Raw genomic sequence first — 17,583 nt, 5'->3', positions numbered from 1 at the left:
GGAGTGTGAAAGGAATGGAACTATTGTGAGCTACACTACTGCCCTACTGACAACTTCTCACATGCATGAACTCACCTAATCTAAAAAAAACTCTTTGCTTTTATAGATGAGGCAGCTGAGGCCTGAGCTGAGCCATCTGCCCAGGGTAACACAACTTATAAGTGGCAGCACCTACACTCAAAGCTCAGGACACTACCACTGCCATGTGCTGAACACAAACGCTAGAGGTAGCTTTTGCTCACCACTGCTGGCCACCTTATGTCACTGGTTCCCACTTTTCTCTGACCTGCCCTTTTGCTCTTCCAGAATTTCTCTTGGTTGCTCTCCCTGGGGCTTTGGTGATCCTTCCTCACGCTCAGGCACAGAAGTCAGGCCCACATGAAACATACTGCCCCATGATCATAGTGATGTGTGACTGCCTTAGTCTCTTTCTGGCTTCAAATTCCTCTTCTTCCTTTCTGTAGTCCTAATTTTCCCTCAGGGCATAATATATAGTTATGGTGAGAAGAAGAGAGATTAACTGAAAAGAGAGCAAATAAATTTTCCTATTCTAAAAGATAATAAAACCAGCAGAAACTACCAAAAGAAAAAATATGGCTTTCCTGCTTTTTAAGATATTATAGCTTTAAATATGAGAATGCTATTAAAGTACTAATAGAATATTTCTCGTCTTGAGAACTGAAATGCAGACTCAAAGCTTTTGACAAAAAATGTCTGTCAATTATGAGTTACGACCTGGGTCCTCACCTGCAGTGCCACCCTGGGAGTCTGACTTCCATGTGTGGGTCTTCCTGTTCATCTGCCAAATCAGAGGCTGGTCTAGATGCTGCTCAGGTCTCCAGGCAGCTCTAGCATCCTCCATGGCTATTTCACAGCATCTGGGCCCACGGCAGTCAACTTAATTTCTCATTTTGTAGAAAATAAATTGGCGAATGCTTCTTGGAAACTCAGTACTAAATTAAATGAACCTCAGCCTTCTTTCCAAGGGTCAGAAGTTACAACATAATGGCTCCTTAGACAAATACAGCCTTGATGTTCTTGAGAATTTTCTTTGTTGCACAGAGATAAATGAGTAATCTCACCATAAAACTGAAAGGGATTTCCTTGGCTGAGACAGTTCTCATTGTTTAACTTGGAACTGTAAATGACAGGTCCTACGACTAATAAGCAGAAGATCTAACAACTCCTTTCTGATGAAACTGAGTCTCCTTTATCAAATGAAGTGAGCAGTAATGAACACGAGCACAGACTGGAAATTTACTGTGAGGTGCTATGACTTAGTTCAGCATAGTAAAAAGGAGGGTAAAGAATGTTTTTTAATGCACAGGAAGATAAACAGTAGCATGATCAGGTCCAGCAATGGTCTGGTGATAAGACAATCTTAGTACTGACAAGGGAAAACTTTAAACTGACATTTGCTATCATTTCACCCGGTTTCTGATTATTTATTGCAAGACTGTCATCAAGCCAAGGAGCTGGGAGCAGCTGGGCCCTGTTCTCATACCTGTCAGTTCCGTCTGAACTGCTTTCACAGCATTTCCTTTCGTGTACCTCAAATGTCTATTAACCAAAGACGTGTCCTATTTCCCAAGGATAAACTAAAAACCCAACACATGACAAAGGAGAAAAACACTAAAAATCTCTTCATTTATGGATACAACTTTTAATATTGATAACAGGCAAGAAAACACATTAGGCCAAATACTTCTCAACTCCATCAAAGGGATCCAGGGGAAGCCCATCCCTCAACTGATCAAGGTGGAGGGGGCTTCCCATCCTGGCACCAGGACCATGTCTCCACCCTCCCTCCATGACCACCCCCATTACAAAGGGTCAAAGGAAGCCGGTGTGCTCAGCATCATTCCTGGATTTCTCAGCGGTTTTCATCAATTCTATCAACTTGCTCTCAAGAAGCTAGTTAGAGAAGACAAAGACATTTCAGTAGAACAAAATACGCATAGGCACACAGATGTATGTCCAAAATACCCTGGGATCAGAATCTAATTTTGTTGAGGGGTGAGAGAAAGGTATGAAGCAAGAGGCTGTTCAACAAAGATGACATATGAGTGGTTGAAGGACTGAAAGAGGAGGAAATGAGACCTGAGTAAGGAGTTGGACTGCAAAGTATTTAGTGATCTCTTGAAGAAGGGAGTTATTAATTCACCTAGCACAGTTTTCCCTTGGAATCCATGGGGGATGCTTCCAGGACTTTCTGTGGATACCAAAATCCACAAATGCTCAACTCCCTGATATAAAATGGTATAGTATTTGTATATTACATATGTACATCCTCCTGTATAATTTAAGTCATCTCTAGTTACTTATAATACGGAATACAATGTAAGTGCTATGTAAATCATTGTTATAGTATATTGTTTGGGGGACTACTGACCAAAAAAAAGTCTGTATACTTTCAGCACAGATGAAATTTTTTTTTCTGAATATTTTCGATCTGCAAGTGGTTGAATCCACAGATGTGGAACCCATGGATACAGAGGGCTGACTATATACAAGATACTGCTATCTAATATATAATTATATGTATATATATTTTAAGAACTATAAACATAAATAAATTCAATATTTAAAAATATATCTCATTTAACCTCATCAAAACTCTGTAAAGTACATATTATTCTGTCTCCTTATATATAAGAAAACTAAGCCATCAGAAGTTAACTGAACTATCCAAGGATGAACAAGTAAGTCCCAAGGCTAGAATTCAGGTCTGTCTGATGTGACAGCTGATTTTTCCCCCCACACCAGGAAGCCTTCTCCTTATCTATAATGCTAAGGAATTAATTTGAAGTTTATCCTTCTAATAAGAAAGCTACAAAAGTTTCTTTATGTATAGCCCTGGTTCTTTTCCTTATCTCTTCTCTATTCCTGGTATACAACTCACATCACTTTTGGCACTTGGTGTGCTCTCTCTATGTGAATAATCACCCATATCTTTGTTAAGCTTATGATTTTTTCTTCTTTTAAAAAGTCTCTCTCCTTCCCTTCCTTTGTATTATTTTCTTACTCTGTCAACTCGTTAGGTAACTTGTGAAGTCTCGGACTCTCTCCCTTCCTTCTCCCCCAGTTTTTGTAGCATACTTCTAGCTCTTCAGCCTCCCATGCTACTTAGCAGCCCATTTAGCCATCCACTAACTTCTAAATTCCCAACTCTATAAATGGTTTGGCCTTTATGGATGCCATATCTTCCTACCCATCTAAAATTTAATCACTTATTTTATAATCATCTTCTATTCTGTGAGCTGTTTACTCAAGACATTAGTTTTTCAGTTTGTTGAGTATGATGTTTCTTAAATACTTTATACATTTTAGATATGTGCTAGTTTTTGCTTTTGAGGTTCTGAGTTTGTCTGTGAAGGTACTGCTTATTTAAAATAGGCTTCTTCTGGTGGCTATGGAGGACACAATATACAATTGTGTGGGATGTGCAAGTAACGTATGCTCTGTCTCGGGGAGCTCCTCCAGGGGGTGGGACTACCCGAGGTTTGGCCTCTCATTGTTACCTGGGATTTAACACCATTACTCTGCACTCAGAACCACTAAGTTGGAGGCAGAGCAGACCAGCCTTGCTGTTTCAGAGGCAGCTCTTCAATCCGTTACGAGAACACCCTGAGCTCCTCCTATCCTCTACAGACACTGATGTGGCGGTTAAATCCTCCCGAAGCCACTCTACCTTTGCAGCACCCTTCTCTTGAATGGGGTTTTGTCTGATTTTGTTTTTCAGAGGTTTGGTTTCTCCTACTTCCTCTTTCTTAGGAATCTTTTAAAACTTGTTTTTGTCACTTCCTGGGATTTTAAGGAGGGGTGGGTGGACCAGGTATAGGCTCTTAGTCCATCTTCTTGACTCAATCTACTGTTTTTTAAAGTTCCTTTTTAGTTTACAATGGATTTAGATAATCTTTAAATTCTCAAAACATATTATTCGAGGTAGACATGTTATTTAATTTTACAGGTAAGAAAACTGAGACAGAAGATAGGAATGACACCTCATTCATATTTGTTCCATACAGTGCTGACACCTAGCATCTAGCAGCATCCAAAAGAGATACCTGAATGACTCATACGAACACTGGGACTGAAAACTTTGTCCATGTCTCAATGACTTGTCTGTAATGAAAATGTTTTGTTGCCACGTCTGTGACAATTTGGAGGATTGGGCGGAGGGGTAGTAAATTCCTTCAGAAGTCATATTACTAAGTCTGTACTATTTGATTTTAAGGCAAAAATTTTTCTTGATCATTTTTCCCTGTTCATTTAAAGAAAATCTTATCTGAAATCATTATGATAAAATTTAATACTTTAGCTAACACTTACTAAATGCTTATTATGTCACAGGAAAAATGGAAAGAGTCATGCATAATCCAGGTAATTGCTCTATTCTGGCCTAGTTTAGTATTTCCTTTCTATTTAGGAGGAGACTTTAATTCTTATACTAACCATTAGGAATTTTTATAAATAAAGCAAAATAAATGAAAAGTGATATTTAAAATAAAATTTGGGACTACTCTTTTCACATTATCATAATTAACTGAAGATCTGAAATTCCTTGAAGATAAATGGCTAAAAAATTTCCAATCTGCATTCAATAAGAGCCTTACTTATCTCATAGTTCTTTTATAACATTTAATAATATTTCCCGAGGAGGCAATTGAGTAAGTTCCAGAATTAGGTTGTGCAAGTTGGGTGGAAAAAGAGTTACAGCCCAAGTCCAGTCACCTGACCACAGCTTTGCTGAATTTTGGCTTCTCCTTGGTCCTTACTGACTAGTGCTCCTACTGGGGCAATGCCACTGCTACAGCTATGGTCATCTAATCTGGGAGAAGAGATGGCAGTAACTTCATTCTCGTCTTTTTTTGTTAAATGTGTTCAGAGTAAATACATGAACATTAGCCTGTCCCTCTTTGCCTGATAATTCCAAGGCTACACTGGGCCAGTTCTGATGAATGAGGCAGAGGCTCAGCCTCTCTTTGTAGGCACCTCTGGCATGCACAGACCACTGTCCATGTGACCACAGGCAATTATGATATTTCTGCCCTCAAAGGGTTTACAATGTGAGAACAATTCACTTGATGGGAAGGCTGCATGAGGTGTAAAATGTTTCAGACAGCTTGCTTTATTCTTCTCTTGCTGCTGGATCCAACATGAGTCCACTTCTTCCACAGCATTACTCGATCTAACTTTTCAAAATAGCCTAGGGTAGTGGTTTCCAAAGTGTGACCTTTGTCAGTACAGTGGTGTGTAAACCTCTTGGTGGTTTACCAAGAATCAAGGCAGTGCCACCAAGCTGCATGAGTATTCTTTTATTTTTTTTTAAGGCATTTTCACTTACGTATGTCCTCGAGGAAGTAAACGTTTACTAATTTTATTGAATCTCAGCTATTAAAGACACATCTTCTTAAATTCTGTATGATGACAAGAAAAGTGCTCTTGAAAGCAATACTGGGGCACACCGAAGTACAAGGATGATCTCAAGGAAAGTCACCTGGGGCCATTCCTTACATTGTGGGGCCAACTAGCTGCCTTTTCCATAAACATCACTTTAACCTAAAACAACTCACAGCAATGAACTAGGCTTATTCAGACTTGGGTATTTTGTTCACATTTTCTAAAAAATGAATAAAGTGATCCTGTCACTTTAAGTAAAACAACTGACAGTACTTGTAACCAATGACAGAATTTGAGCTTTCCAGTAAAAACTGCAATTTTGGAAAACCTGCATTTGTTACTGTAAACTGACAGCAACCCAATGCTTACTTATCTCTGTTGAGATCAGTGGTGATAATATGACTTTTTCGATATTACCTAATGAAACGTGTCACAGCACTGTGAAGATACACATAACTCAATGAAGACATTTTTCAAATGATATATGCATGATGCCATAAAACCCATCAAGTGTAAGGCAGACCAAGATATTTTAATGTAACAGAATATGAAAAGGTTACTGGTATGGTTTAGAGTCTACATTACAACTAATCTTCAAGAAACTTCTACCTGCCAAGTTTTGGTATAGTATCAAAGAAGAATATCAATGATTATTTGAAAAGGCTACATTCCCCTTTCCAACTACATACCTATTGTTCCAACTACAATCAAAACAATATATCACATCAGAATGAGCACAAAAACATAAATGAGAATCCATAATTCTTACCATTTTTTTTAGAAAATAGGTATTCTTTTCATAAAAATAGATTATATTAACAAGCAATGGGTTGAATGTTACATTTAATGATTGATTTTTAAATGTTTCTGTTTTAATTTCTAATATGATAAATATTAATATATATAAACCACATACACTGAAATATGTTGTGGCTCTCAGTAATTTTTTCCCCACATAACACCAATGTACTTTACTAATTGTTAAGAGTATGAAGTATACAGGGATTGTGAGATCAAAAACTTTCAGAACCAGTGGCCTAGGACACAGGGCTGCCGTAAATTTCAGGAGGCCAGCAGACTGAGCATTATACCCTTGCCTGCAGAATGATTCTTTTATCTGGAAAACTGTCTCCTTGTCCAGCAGTGACGAGGGAGAAAACATTCACTAACTAGCTAGCCAGAGGACAGAGCTCCATGTCACAACTGCTTAGTTTCAGATCTCACATAATACCGTGATCACAAAGCTCAGCTGTCTGCGGCAGACAGCAAAAAGTCAGAGAAACTAGGATGTCACATAAGCAATGCAAATTTAGAGATTACCCTCAAATCCTTACAAACAGTTTTGTCACGGGAATAGCTTCAGTTCCCTAACTGGCATGTTTTATCTACTGGTGCCAAGACGTAAGAAAAGAGAAACAAACTTAAGTTTCAAATAAATAATTTTCTTTAGAAATAAAAAATCACATTCACTTGCCAATAATTGGAATATTTAAATAAGTTTCCATTGGAAACACCAAACCAAATTTATAGTTTAATCAGAGAATCCCCCTCTAAGAGAAAGGTTCAGAAATCCTATCAGCTTACAAAAATTGAAGGTCTGGCTTTCTAAATTATAGACCTTTCAGAGTTGATACTGTGAACCTGACTGTTAGCCATTTCACTGCTCAGGAGAATATCCATCACAGTGCTGACAGGGGATAGAAAACAAGGGCAAACTTAAAAAATAATTTCACCATGTTTCTCAAGCTATAAAATGTGATTTGGGAAAAACAGTGGGAAATAGGACTTAAAAGCAATTTGAGGAATCATTCCTGCTCCCTGTTTAATTAAGAGTTAACAAAAATCCCAGTTTATAATATAATCCTATTTTAAGAAATGGGTTGATATCAACTGTATATACACCATAGTATTTTTAAAAATGTAACTGAGTCAGCAATTGGCAGGGGTTGAAGGAAGGGAGGAATGACTGGGAAGAGCACAGAGGTTGTTTAGGGCAGTGAAAGTACTCTGTGTGATACTCTAATGGTGGACACATGTCATTAGACATTTATGCAAACACACAGAAAGTACAACACCAAGAGCGAACCCTAATGAGAATGTAAACTAAGGACTTTGAGTGACAATCACATGTGAATGTAGGTTCACTGACTGTAACAAACATACCACTCTGGTGGAAGATGTGGATAACCAGGAGGCACGGTGTCTATGGAAATCTGTACCTTCCTCTCAATTTTGCTGTGTATCCAGAACTGCTTGTAAAAATAAAATATTTTAAAAAATCATAACTGAAAATTTATTCCCCAGGGACAAAACAGAATTTTAAAATGATAAATGAGAGAACAGATCCTTTCCTCTTATACTAATAAATTAGTAATTAAAAAACCAATGAATTGTTCTACTATAAAGACACATGCACACGTATGTTCACTGCAGCCCTGTATACAATAGCAAAGACCTGGAACCAACCCAAATGCCCATCAGTGATAGACTGGACAAAGAAAATGTGGTACATATACACCATGGAATACTATGCAGCCATAAAAAACGATGGTTCGTATCCTTTGTAGGGACTTGGATGAATCTGGAAATCATCATTCTCCGCAAACTGACACAAGAACAGAAAGCCAAACACCATATGTTCTCACTCATAGGTGGGTGTTGAACAACGAGAACACATGGACTCAGTGAGAGGAGCATCACACACTGGGGGCAGTTGTGGTGGAGGTAGGGGAGAGACAGCGGGGGATAGGGAGGGAGGGGAAGGTGGAGAGGGATAACATGGGGAGAAACGCCAGATATAGTATACATCTAAAGTAAAATAAATAAATTTAAAAAAAATGAAACTGGTTTTATTTAAATATTTAACAGTCCCTATATTTCATAAAACGAAGGCCATTAAAATCTGAACCTTACTGTGGCATTAACATCAGCTTATATTTCTATAAATTCAACAAGGAAAGTAGAGTCACCTGGCTTTTAAGTCTTGCCATTGCTCTAGAACAAAGTTATCCATTTTACACTTGCATTCATATGCAAACTGAGGTGTACAGCAGTGAAGCCTTGTTGCTAAGTAACTATCTACCACCCAGTGGGAAGTGAGGGCATGAAGAACACTGCACTGTGCAGCAGAGTCCTGGCTCTGCCACTTACCAACTTCAGCAGTAGCCATGCACAGAATCAAATAATATGAGGCAATCGTATCATGCGTGCATGCATGCATTTATGGATTCAAGTTATTTAAAAAACATTTAAGAACACAAATTCACAACTTTCATGGAGCTGCCTTTAATGGAAAAGACAGACAATAAACTATATATATATATATATATATATATATATATATATATATAGTGTGTCACATGATCAGATGTGCTACTGAGAGTAAGAAGAACAGTTAAGAGATTGAAACAACTGAACTAAAATTGTTATTTTATAGTCTAGTCAGAGAATGCTCTCTAATAAGGTATCGTCTGAGCTGAGATATAAAGGAATTGGAGGAGATATGCAGATACTATCTGGGGCACAGTACTTCGAGCAGAGGGACTATCAAATGTCAAAGTCCTTCAGGGGGCACATTCTTGGTACAGCTGAGGAGTAGAAAGGAAGGCAGTGCACTTGCAGCAGAGAGGACAAAGGAGAGGCTCAGAGAATCAGTGAGGAGGCAGGCGGACTATGTAGGGCCATGCAGGCCACTGAGAGGCTTTGGTTTCTTGTGTGTGTTTTTAAAATCCTGCTTAAGTGAAATGGGAAATTCTGAACGTTTCTATGGTTCCAAGAAAAAAAACAGAACTGTCATTTACAGAGAAAAGGAAGAGGACAGCAGCAACAGCTTTCGGGGCAGGAAGACTTCAGGTGTTTGATTTGGAACACGTTAGGTTTGAGAGGCCTATCAGACCTCCCTCTGGAGACAGTAAGGAGCCAGCTGGAAAGAAGATCTAGAGGCGAGGAGACAGGTCTGATCTGCAGAATAAATCTGGGAGTCATCATCATTCCTTTTGGTCCTTAAAACCATGAGACAGTCAGACCACTGAGAAGAGAGCAAATGGAGAAGAGGTCAAAGGACTGAGCTCCCTAGACTCCAGAATGCAGAGGGCAAGAAGAGGAGGGTCTAGCAAGAGACGGAGAATACCCAGCCAGAGAGAGAGGAGCCCAGAGGCTCCGAGATGGTGAGGGCCTAAGGCTCTTCAGAAGGAAGGACGGATCCCCAATCAAGTATGGCAAAGGTGCTAAGAGGAGGTGACTGAGGACCTGAACAGAATTGTTTCAGTAGCAGGGTGGGGACCAAAATATCAAGTTCAAGAGAAAGTGGAATAAGATCAGGTGGAGACAGTGAGCTGAGACAACGCTTTCACACTTTGGTTTTGAGTTTTTTAGAGGAAGTGTGTGTGCGCATGTGTATACGGAAACAGTCAAGCACTGCATAATGATGTGTGAGTCAATGCCAGACCACATATACCAGGGCAGTCCCTTCAGATTATAATGAGCTGAAATATTGCTATCGCTGTAGCCATGGTAGCATCACAGTGCAATGCATTACTGGTGTTGGTGACACAGGTGTAGACAAATCTATTGTGCTGCTGGTCATAGAAAAGTCTAGCACATACAATTATGTATGGTACATCTTACTTGATAAGAAAATTAAAGGACTATGCCAGTGGTTGTCTATTTGCCATACATTACTTTAGACTGTATTCCTTCTACTTATTAAAAAGAAAAAAACCGATAACTTCTGGTTTCCTTCTGAAGGACCTACCCGAAGCTGTTTAGCTGTCTCTACTTGATCTGAAGAACAGCTTCGGGCAGGTCCTTTAGGAGGTAACCAGAAGAAGGTACTCTTATCCTAGGAGATGACAGTTTCATGTATGTTACTGTCCCTGAAGATCTTCCAGAGGCACAAGATGTGGAGGCGGAAGACAAGGACGTAGATGATCCTGACACTGTGGAGTGTGTATCTGTCTTAGTTTTTAACAAAAAAGTTTAAAAAGTTAAAAAAAATTAGTTTAAAAACAGAAAAAGCTTATAAAATAAGGATATATTTTTGTATAGTTGTACAATGTTTGTGTTTTAAGCTAAGTGTTACTACAAAAGAGTCAAAAAGTTAAAAAATTAAAGTTTATAAAGTAAAAAAAAGGTATAGTAAGCTGTTAACTATTGAAGAAAAACACCTTTTTTTTGAAATAGAGTCTTGCTCTGTCACCTAGGCTGGAAGTTCAGTGGTGTGATCTTGGCTCACTACAACCTCCCAACTCCGGGGTTTAAGCAATACCCCTGCATTAGCCTCCCAAGTAGCTGGGATTACAGGAGCATGCCACCATGCCCGACTAATCTGTTTGTATTTTTGGTAGAGATGGGGTTTCACCATGTTGGTCAGACTGGTCTCTAACTCCTGACCTTGTGATCTGCCTGCCTCAGCCTCCCAAAGTGCTGGGATTACAGGTGTGAGCCACTGCACCTGGCTAAAAAATACTTTTTAATACATATAGTGTAGCCTATGTGTACAATGCTTATGAAATCTACAGTAGTGCACAGTAACATCCCAGGCCTTCAAAGACACTCACTGACTCATTCAGAGCAACTTCCAGTCCTTCAAGCTCCATTCATGGTTAAGTGCCTTATACAGGTATACCATCTTTTATTTTTCATACCATATTTTTACTGCATCTTTTCTATGTTCAGACAGATTTAGATATGCAGATACTGACCACTGTTACCACTGCCCACAGTAATCAGTGCAGTGACATGCTGTCCAGGTCTGTAGCCTAGAAGCAAGAGGCTGTATCATCGAGCCTAGGTGTACATTAGGCGATACCATTTAGGTTCGAGTAAGTCACTCTATGATGTTCCCCCAATGATGAAATTACCTAAGGACACACTTCTCAGAATGTATCCCTATTGTTAAGCAACACAAGTCTGTATGTATACATACATACATACATACATATATTAAATTCATAACTCATTGCAGGTAGATATTATCCCATTTCACAAAACAGAAAAAAAAAACAGGTTTGGCAAATTAAGAAACTTACTTAAAATCACACAGCTGGTAAGTGGTGAAGCCAGGATTAGAACAAAGGTCTGTGTAAATACAACAATGCTCTTAATTTGTCTGAGACCAAGGTTTTATCTTATCAAAATTAGTAATATTGGACTACCCTGTTACTCCCCAGGTAGTCAGTCTGCTGAAACCCAGAACACCACAGGAATTCCAGACCCGAGGGCTCCTTCCTCAGGAAGCACAGGCATTGTTGCTCCATCAAGCTCAGGTGAGACTCCACAGGCAATTACTTGTTCCAGGTTCTCTTCCAGGGGGTTTTCTAACCTTGCTACCCAGACATTCCTTACTCCCTCCCCACCCCCAGGCATGTCACTGTAAATGCTGGTGGCTGGTCTCTCATCTCTTCGCTCCCACCATAAACCATCTCCTAACAGAGTCCAGCAGCAGAATGTTTCCCACTCCGGAGGTGTTTCTGCCCCTGTCTCAGCCTTTTCCTCAATCTTCCACCAGTTACCATCTGGGTGGAGTCTGCAGCCATGAAACAGGTAGAAGCCTGACAGGAGTTACTGAGTTTACTGGGGTTAGAGCACTTGCTTTCCTATCAGGTGAAGTATTCAGGATCAGACATACAACATGGATTCAAACCATCCCACAGTATTCTAGATGTCTCAATCCATAACTTCAGTATGTCTTTGCACCTCAAACCAATGCCTCTCCATTTCACATTCTGGCAATTTCACTGGCTGCTATAGGATCAACTAGGATTGTATGTGAAAGCATTTTATGGACAAAGTCCATTATTATTATGGAGACCTAGCATGGTGTAATGAGTTTGGATTAAAGGTTCTCTTAGTTCTGAATCCTCTTCTTCCATTTAGAAGCAGGGTAAGCTTGGGCAGGGAGCTAAATTTTTTGAGTTCCAACTTCTAGAATTGTTTCAAGCATAGAAGGTGCTCTATAAAGGACACTGATAGAACGAATGAATGAATGAAGGAATCTGGCTTATACTTTCTGCTCAATAACTGTCTGCCACAGCTGCCTTACACCCAGGCTGATAATGAATGAGTAATAATGAAATGAGTTCACCTACATAAAACACTAGTCACTGGCCTGCCATTTACTCAGTACAAAATAAATGGTAACTATTATTCTTAACCCTATTGTAATTAAGTTTGCTAAACCTCAGATATAATAATCACTTTGTCAAATAAAAAGATTTCAAATGCTGATACAGGTTTGCCAGAGAATCAGAAACACAAACTTTGTCTTTTACAGCTGGTCCTTTCCCTTTTCTACTATGAAATACTTCTAAAGTTTATCTCCACTACAAAGTGCAGGAACTTACTGGTACTTTGCTGAATCAAAGGGAAGAAATCAACCTTGAGAGGTCATGTGGCCCAACCACTGGCCTTCAGGCTAAACTATCTTAATCATCTGAGAGAAATGATTATCTCTTCACTTCCAAAGACCTCTAGGGATGAAACCTGAATAACCTGTCACAGTAATACCCTCGAACAGGGCTGCCAGAAAGTTCTTGCTTTATGCTTAACCTTAATCTCTCATGAGGCACTCTGAATCCTTTTTCTCTTATTTTATTCTCCACAAAGCTTGAGTACCATCTTCTGTGTAAGAAGACCCAGGAAGACACATTACTCAGAGGAAGCAATAAAGAAGCATGTGCCCTGGAAGTTTCTGGCGAGACTGATTTAGAGACAGACCGATTGCAACGACTACTATCTGATGTTGGGTGATGGGCATGTGAAGACAATGAGTTCACACTCACAGAGACCCAAAGACATGCAAATCAGATTGAATATAACACTAACAATAGATATCACTTATCAAATACCTATTATAAGCCATGTATTCTAAACAATTTATCTTTCATCTTTAAAATAAAGTTGCAATAAAGCTGTTTTGTCTATTTCGTAAATTTAGGTTTAAAAACAATAATACTTTTTTCTGCCATTTAAGAAATCAAACTCTAACTACTTCTACTGTGTTTTGTGAAATAATCTTAGTATGAATTTAGGAGTAGCAGAGACCACCTTTTTCATTTGACATCTGTTCAGCCGATATTTACAGAGCACCCACTGTGTTGCTGGGCCTTGGAACGCAGCAGCAAACAAGACTTGGTCTTTGTGATAAACCACGTTTAGTCTAGTGTACAAGTCAGACAAGTGTCAATAGGGAAATGGCACACGATGATACCAAGAAACCCAGAGTTCTGTAGGAAGTCAGAGGTGGGATACCTGAACCAGTTTTGGGAGACATGGGAGGATTCCTGGAAGAAGAAATGCCTCAATTGACAACTAGGAGTAAAGCTAGATAAAGATGAAGAAAAAAATCATTCTAAGAAGAACAACAGCAATTCATTCTGCCTTAGTAATAAGAAGGCAGCTAATCAGAGCCATAAAGTTTAGACATTGTCTAAGTCACATGATTAGAATGTACGGAATCAGGACAGAAGTCTAGTTACTCTGAATGCCAAGTGTATATCCTTTCAACACCACCTGCTTCTCACTACCATCCAATTTAGCTGTCAATCACTATATTCTCAGAGTAATAAGAGATATGTTTGGGTACTTTAAAAAAATCCATATAATTCAGAATCAAAAGGAGACAATTAGAAGTAAGATAATTCATAATCAACATCTAAGAGAAAAAGCCAGAGAAACTTCTGAGGTGCTGGAAATGTTCTCCTCTTAGTTATGTGGGTGTACATATATGTTAACATTCAATGAACTATTTTTTTTTTCAGGGAAATAAAAATTTATGCTCTTTTCTTTGTGTACATTGTGTCTTGGTAAAAGTAAAACATCTTAAAGAAAAATCCCTAATTTATATGTTAAAAGGGAAGAATCAATAGGCATTCCTGCCTGTTTAACATGCATCTTCACCTTCTTTCTTACCAAAAGATGACTGGAGATTGGGTGCTGGTGATAATGTGTCACTCCTTTTGCAGATCAGGTAGGCAATGAGATAGAAGCAAAATTCACCAAGTGAAGCTTCCAGGACATTTCCTAACAGAAGGTCAACTCACCTAGGAGGCAGGGCTTTCCACTCCTCCCCCTTCTTCCTGCCTGCAACTCAGCTTGGCAGCTGGAAGTATAATAGCCACTGTGAATGAGAAGAGCCTTGGGATAGAGGCCAGGGTGAAATGTGGAAAAGACGGGCAGAAGCAGCCTGGATTCTTAGTGACTACAGAAAGTTGACACAAGAGCTTGGAGCTGATTATATCCTTGCATGAGAGGAAAATTTGACATCTAACTTGACAGAATTTATGAGTAATTCAGAGTTTAACCTAGTCCTAAAAGATAGAGCAGTACATTCTAAAATAAGGCATGTGAGTATATTTTTCTGATATACAGATAGCTAACCTTAATTTCTTATTTTAACAGAAAACAGCAATGTCCTGCTACTCCTTCCTATTAAAAAATTGCTTAAAAGGTTGCAGATGGTTCTACATTACTGAAAAAACACTATGAATTGTTATTAGATTTCAAGAAAAAGTGAAAAGGAGAACAATGTTTTCCTGATGAGAACTGCCTCAGTTCCCACTATGCCTCTTTCCTCCCCCAGCACACGCAAGTCCACCACGCCGGGAAGCCTCAGCAGTGCCCAGGCATGCGTGTGAGGTCTGTGCAATGCCGTATTTACTTTTATAGGCTCATGTTTTCATTTTCAAGCAGGTTTCTCCAACTTACTGTCATCATTTTAGAAGATGGTATAGAACAGTTAAAAACCAGGCTTTGAAGCCAAACAAACATATATCAGAAATTAGGCTTCAGCATTTATTCTCCGTCAGCTTAAAGTTAATTCAATTTCTCATCTGTAAAACAGTTTAAAAAAATCTTTCATCAGACTGTTGTCGAGTTTAAATGAAATGTTATATACATATATGAAGGACAGATGTTGTTAACGATATTAAAGCAGAAGTTCTTTCTAAATCAGTAATTTTCGTCAGAGTCCTTATTTTTGTTGTCATACAATCTATTCAGCAAATTCACTCTTGCCTGAAAAGTAAGGAACTGGAATTGGAGCTGGGTGTGGGCAGTGGAAGTAGTTGCACCGAGAGCCGAAGACAGCAGTGAACGTACATATACTCAACGTCAGTGCCCAGTGATAACCTGTTGACATGACATGCTGGCCTGGATCAATGAGTCTCTGCAGGTGGATCTGACAAAGGTTAAACAGCTGTGCTCAGGGGCTGCCTATTGTCAGTTTATGGACTTGCTGTTCCCTGGCTCCATTGCCTTGAAGAAAGTGAAATTCCAAGCTAAGCTAGAACACGAGTATATCTAGAACTTCAAAAGACTACAAGCGGGTTTTAAGATGATGGATGTAGACAGAATAATTCCTGTCGACAAGTTAGTAAAGTATCAGGACAATTTCGAATTTGTTCAGTGGTACAAGAAGTTTTCGGATGCAAACTATGATGGAAAAGACTATGACCCTGCGGCTGCCAGACAAGGTCAAGAAATTGCAGTGGCTCCCTCCCTCAGTGCTCCAGCACTGAATAAACCTAAGAAACCTCTCAGTTCCCACAGTGCAGCTCCCCAGAGGCCCATCTCAATAAAAAGAACTGCTGCAGCTCCTAAGTCTGGCCCTGGTGTGGTGTGAAAGAACCCTCATGTGGGCAATGGGGATGATGAGGCAGCTGAGTTGATGAAGCAGCTCAACGTATTGAAATTTAGTGTTGAAGACTTGGAGAAAGAGAGGGATTTCTACTTTGGAAAGCTATGGAACATTGAATCGATGTGCCAGGAGAATGAGGGAAAATGACCGTGTATTGCAGAGGATTGCAGACATTCTGTATGCCACAGAGGCAGGCTTTGTGATACCTGATGAAAGGGGCCGATAGGAGAAGCAAGAACAGTATTAACAGCCTGGACCAGCAGAGCAACAATCTGAATTCTTCACTCCAAATCATATGCTTAACTGTAAAATACTCCCTTTTATTATCCTTAGAGGATTCACTGATTTCTTTTCATAAGCAAAAAGTACGTCTTCTTAAAAGTGTACTTTGCAGACGTTTCACTCCTTTTCCAACAAGCTTGACTTAGGAGCTTTCACCCTGTAGCAGAGCAGTATCAACATCTAGTTGGGTCACCTGGTAAACAAAGAGGCTGACTGTGGTGCTCACTGTGCTGATATGGATCACACTGAGTGCCGGAGGAGGTGTTATGTTATATGCTGAGGCGGCGACCTCAGTGGAGAAATGTAAAGACTGAATTGATTTTTAAGCTAATGTGAAATCAGAGAATGTTGCAACAAATAAATGCCTTAAGAGTATTTAAAATATACTTCCACATTTCAAAATATAAAATGTAGCATGACAGGAGATTCTATGTTTGACACTGTGTCTGGGAAGGAAGGTCCAGACCCTGGAACCTTTGGAACCTGTGGTCATAGGTCTTACAGGGCTGCTTGAATCCTCATAGGCCTAGGCTTTGGTGTACAAGAAACATTTAAAAAGTTGCTCTGTAAAGCCATTTGGTGTCACTGACCAACTGCATTCCCTGCTAAAAAGCAAGAGGCAGTGCTGCCTGGATAATAAAGGATGTGTCTCAGCTCTGAAGAGCTCAGTTTTCATTGAGTATTTCTCTACTTTTCCAGTTATCCCCAAAATTTCTACGATGTTTTTGGGGAAGTGAAGTGTGGCCAGTTTTGTCCTCTAACAACTACTTTTGGGGGCTTGCCCACATCTCTGGGATTTGAATGGGGATTGTATCCCATTTTACCATCTTTTAGGTTTACATTTACCATGTTTCTCTTCTCTGCTCTCCTTGCCCACTGGGAACTCCTTGAAGTTTGCTGCTTAGAGTTGGAAGTGCAGCAGGCAGGTGATCATGCTGCAAGTTTTTTTCTGTATCTCTGGCAAAGGGAGTGGTCAGTGAAGGCCATAGTTACCTTGAGATCTGCAAGGCTGGGGTGTTTTTAGTATCTGCTGTCCATAGCTCTCCATTGTAATCTGAATACTTTGCCAGTGCACTAACCTCTGGAGATAAAATTCATTAATGTGTTACTAAATGTTAATTTTCTTTTGCAGAAAAAACAGTGCCATGTCTGAATTATTAATATTTAAAATATTTCATTCCTTAAATCTCCCTCATTTGCTTTGTCCACAGCATATTCAGTTCCTTGGTTTGGCAGGATTCTGCAAAAGTTGTCTCACCCAC

At 39.4% G+C, this 17,583-nt stretch overlaps 1 protein-coding gene and 1 pseudogene across 4 annotated transcripts in view; one reads left to right on the top strand and one right to left on the bottom strand.

Annotated features, from left to right (window-relative positions):
• KHDRBS3 (KH RNA binding domain containing, signal transduction associated 3) overlaps positions 1-17,583 on the bottom strand; it is a 195,451-nt gene that overhangs the window by 14,568 nt on the left and 163,300 nt on the right. The window lies entirely within an intron of this gene.
• On the top strand, positions 15,508-16,286 carry LOC110569325 (microtubule-associated protein RP/EB family member 1-like; annotated as a pseudogene).

Source organism: Aotus nancymaae, unplaced genomic scaffold (assembly GCF_030222135.1).
Source record: "Aotus nancymaae isolate 86718 unplaced genomic scaffold, 86718_ANA_hifiasm-v0.15.2.pri h1tg000036l, whole genome shotgun sequence".
Classification (NCBI taxonomy): domain Eukaryota; kingdom Metazoa; phylum Chordata; class Mammalia; order Primates; family Aotidae; genus Aotus; species Aotus nancymaae.
This window is presented reverse-complemented; position numbering and strand designations above follow the sequence as displayed.